Here is a 3,645-nt window from a genome sequence, read left to right on the forward strand (position 1 = left end):
ATATATATATATATATATATATATATATATATATATATATATATATATATAAAATGAGCGCGGGAGAGAGTATAAGTTCAGTTCAGTATTTAGTTTCATCTTTTACAATTCACAGTTACTGACGAAGGTCGACTAAGGTTGATAAAATCTGTGATAAATCATTATTTAGCATTGTTGAGTCACCGAAGACTAAGTGCTTGAGTTCATTCGTGTCAATAAACACCTATTCATTCTCCACATGCTCTCATTTAACTTAAAACTTTTTTTTTTCTTTCAATATTGATTTTTTAAAAATTATTTGAAGCCAAAATATGAAGAAATTGCGAGTGAAAAGTGTCAACCAAACTGATAAAGTAAGGAGCTATAAATATGTCCCGGCTATACACTTCGACTAAACACTCTTCCATAAGGTATCCAATCGAGCAAAATATCTCAAGTAATCAATACTGGTTATAAAGAGATAAGACACCTGTTGTTTATATAACTTTATAACAAGAAATATTCCACAGTAAATTAATTATATATTAAACACAAAATCAAAAAAGGATGAAAAAAAAAATCAAATTCAGAAAATAGATTAGGTTATAAAAATAATTATATTACTTACCATACAAAACAAGGTAAATTAACAAGACATGACACAAACAACGTTGGTAAGTTCAAGGAATAAATAAAACTCTCTACCACTATTACTACCGGTGCAAAGACTATTTCCCGCTAAACAAACGAAGAGAGCGAAAATTCACGTGGTGTAAGCTTTCGGCCAAACGGCGTTGTTAGGTTTCGACCATTCAGAAAGCACTTTATAAAAATCATCCGGAAGTTACTACATTGAATTTTCAATGGTAAATGAAGAGGAGACCAATCAGAAAGCTTCGTTCACTGACTGATTTCGAAGTTGTTGATTGCAGCGGTCTTTATACCGGTTAGCAACATTGGATTAATTAAATTAATGAGCATGATGAGTATATAGAGATATATGTGTATGTATTGTTTTCTGGTAGGACCAGCTTGTTTGTCTCTTTTTCTCTCTGCTCTTATTTCGTGGTTCTTGGTTGGATATTTTTTGCTTTTTTTGTTCTCTGGTACGTTGTCTTCGACGGGAGATTCCATCAGAGACGGCACTGCATGTATATTTATGTATGTCTGTATATATAATATAGGTTAATTAACCATATATATGTGTGTAAGTGTATATGTAGCGCCGTGTGAAGGCACAGGCACACAGGTCTAGGGGACCGATGCTGTGGCTTGCTGCCAATAAATGTATACCTTAGGGTTCGTTTTATTCATTTGCCCAGTACCCTATAATGCTGCTAAGACGGCATTATATATATATATATGATTCAGACACTAGACTCTCTATCTCTCTCTTTCTTTCTAGTGCGTTCACCTAACTTTCAAACAAGGATCACAGAGAGTGAAGTAACAGCATTGTAAGACTGATGTGTTTCAATGACTTGCAGTGACTTAAATAACTTCAAAAACTTACTTTGGTTGTATGTAGGTGCTATGAGAAGTAAAACTATCTTTAAATAATTACAGATTTTTTTTTTCTAATGAGAGTTACCTCCCCGAATTAGAACCAGATTTTTTTATATATAGTTTGGCTGCCTGGCTGGAATGTTCGGTTAGTTGAAACAATCGTTTCAACTGTTATTATTACTGCCACGAACACCACTTGATACAAAGGGCCTCAACAATTTGTCGCTAGCCTTGTCTATTTTGTGCTTCTAATCTGGCCTCCTCTGAGGATCGTTTCTATTGTTCTCTTTTACCTTCATTATTTCCTCCTTATTTATTTATAGAAATTTTTCTGGTACTCAACACTTCGTTTCTCAACAATGATGCCCTTTTGATTCCCTACGATTTCTTTATTTTTGAGGCTGTGTGGTAAGTAGCTTGCTTACAAACCACATGGTTCCAGGTTCAGTCCCACTGTGTGGAACCTTGGGCAAGTGTCTTCTACTATAGCCTCGGGCCGATCAAAGCCTTGTGAGTGGATTTGGTAGACGGAAACTGAAAGAAGCCCGTCGTATATATGTATATGTATATATGTGTGTTTGTGTTTGACCCCTCCCCCCCACAACACCGCTTGACAACCAATGTTGGTGTGTTTACGTCCCCGTAGCTTAGCGGTTCAGCAAAAGAGACTGATAGAATAAGTACTAAGCTTACAAAGAATAAGTCCTGGGGTCGATTTGCTCGACTAAATGTGGTGTTCCAGCATGGCCGCAGTCAAATGAATGAAACAAGTAAAAGAGTATTAAACATTTTGTTTTAAATAATCAAGGAAAAAAGTGAAATAATTACCCAGAAATATTTGACCTGTATAATTTTACTAAAATCTAACATAAAAATATATATTGTTTAGAGTAGTGATTCTCAAAGTGGGTCCAATCAAAATAACGGGTTCTGCAAATAACATTTAATAAAAATTAATTTATTAAAATATAGTATTCACTATTTTCATAATTTACACTTTTTCTTTATATATATATAAAACTAAGTGGCACTTTGTTGATTATGACTATGAGAGACGTACAAATCACTAATTTAGAGAATAAATAATTCAGAGACACCATCTGCATAAAAACAATTGTTAAAAGTTAGTATTAAAATATTTAATGTAGAAAACAAACAGTTAATTAGAAATTATTATCCTCACTGTATAATTCTCTCTCAACATTTTAACAATCACCACATTAAATAACTTAATTATAAAAATATTTTTTCCTGCTGAGTTAACCATTTTTGCCATCTCCATCATCAAAAGACTTTTGTGTTGTAGATTTTCCTCTCAATATCCTGATTGGCTGAAGTTGCAATCATACTACAAAAGTTAATTATAAAAATTAAACAATAACTTAATAATAAAAATATTTTTCCTGTTGAGTTAACCATTTTTGCCATCTCCATCATCAAGAGACTTTTGTGTTGTGGATTTTTCCTCTCAATATCCTGATTGGCTGAAGTTGCAATCATACTACAAAAGTTATCCATTTAACTAGTATACCAGTGTTGTCAAAAATGCTGAGTTTTATTAAGAATAGAAACTGGCACATCAACACAATGGGGAAAACCACTAATAAATGTCAGTAATCTAGGAGATATATGTCCATACACAGAACTGAAGCACTTGAAGAATCAGATACAATTGTAACGTCTCGGTTGAAAATATCACCCACATAATTTATGTATGTGTATATACACACAAACATGTACATATACATATATATGTAAATGCACACATGTATATATATACATATGAAGGTGTTCTCTTAGTTTCCATCTACCAAATCTACTCACAAGGCTTTGGTCAGCCCTGATATAGTAGAAGATTATGTAGATATAAATACGCAACCCTAACCCTAACCCTAACAGTTGAGGGAACCCGTGGAAGAGGTAGGCCCAGGAAGACCTGGGCTGAGGTGGTGAGGCAAGACCTTCGTACATTGGGCCTCACCGAGGCGATGACTACGGACCGAGACCTTTGGAAATGGGCTGTGCGTGAGAAGACCCGGCAAGCCAAGTAAGATCGTTGCCAGTGCCCCTGGACTGGTTCTTGTGCGGTTGGCACATGAGATGCATCATTTTGAGCGTGGCCGTTGCCAGTACCGCCTGACTGGCTCCTGTAGGATTTTC

General features: G+C 34.8%; 1 protein-coding gene and 1 long non-coding RNA gene across 2 annotated transcripts in view; one reads left to right on the forward strand and one right to left on the reverse strand.

Annotated features, from left to right (window-relative positions):
* Nucleotides 1-911, reverse strand: part of LOC106871317 (uncharacterized) — a 13,197-nt gene extending 12,286 nt beyond the window's left edge. The window contains exon 1 of the mRNA XM_014917706.2: nucleotides 608-911. The gene's annotated coding sequence lies outside the window, so the exon portion shown is untranslated. The remainder of the gene's footprint in view (nucleotides 1-607) is intronic.
* The window catches only part of LOC128248930 (uncharacterized), a 6,158-nt gene extending 4,618 nt beyond the window's left edge, over nucleotides 1-1,540 (forward strand). The window contains exon 2 of the long non-coding RNA XR_008265088.1: nucleotides 1,385-1,540. This is a non-coding gene — a long non-coding RNA (uncharacterized LOC128248930). The remainder of the gene's footprint in view (nucleotides 1-1,384) is intronic.
* Nucleotides 1,541-3,645: the final 2,105 nt, after the last annotated feature.

This window comes from Octopus bimaculoides, chromosome 10 (genome assembly GCF_001194135.2).
Source record: "Octopus bimaculoides isolate UCB-OBI-ISO-001 chromosome 10, ASM119413v2, whole genome shotgun sequence".
Classification (NCBI taxonomy): Eukaryota; Metazoa; Mollusca; class Cephalopoda; order Octopoda; family Octopodidae; genus Octopus; species Octopus bimaculoides.